We start from the raw sequence: 628 nt of genomic DNA on the forward strand, positions 1-628 counted from the left end.
TTTTGGTCGTATGTTCCTGACAGCAAAAGTCGTATATTTTAACGTCCCCCATCCAGATACTAACCCCGCTGGAACCCTAGGGATGAACTTTAGTAACATTGGTCTTGGAAAGGTGTCAGAAGCTCAGAGTACACGCTTAAGCTTGTAGTGAAAAAGAAATTGTAAATGATCAACATGTCAGCTTTGAAGCCAAATGTTTCTCGATTTCCTTTTATTTTCTTCAATCGTTCTGGGCTTAGTATTTTACTGAACCACATGTCTTCTTAGAGGGTATATAGCAAGGATGTCTACCATGGCACCGTAATGATTTACGATACCAAACACTGTCGTATACTATTAGAGCTACATATTGTGCAAGGACTTGAATCTCCTGGAATCTGGAATCTCCCCCCCCCCCCCCCCTCCAACGATCCCGTATCCCCACAATTTTATTTTACCTAAATATCCCGTATCCTGATCGCTTCTCGGCCTTTTGGCTAAGATTAGTTTCTCGGCCAAGGGCTACGTTCAAGTACTATTGTACAACGTACGGTACTTTTTCAGTGCCGTAAGGGGCAGGCACAGAACAGTTTCGGCTGTTTGTCTGTTCTCTCGAGAAACGATGACGAGGGTTTTTTGGGTTTTTTGT

Source organism: Montipora capricornis, chromosome 14 (assembly GCF_036669925.1).
Source record: "Montipora capricornis isolate CH-2021 chromosome 14, ASM3666992v2, whole genome shotgun sequence".
Classification (NCBI taxonomy): Eukaryota; Metazoa; Cnidaria; class Anthozoa; order Scleractinia; family Acroporidae; genus Montipora; species Montipora capricornis.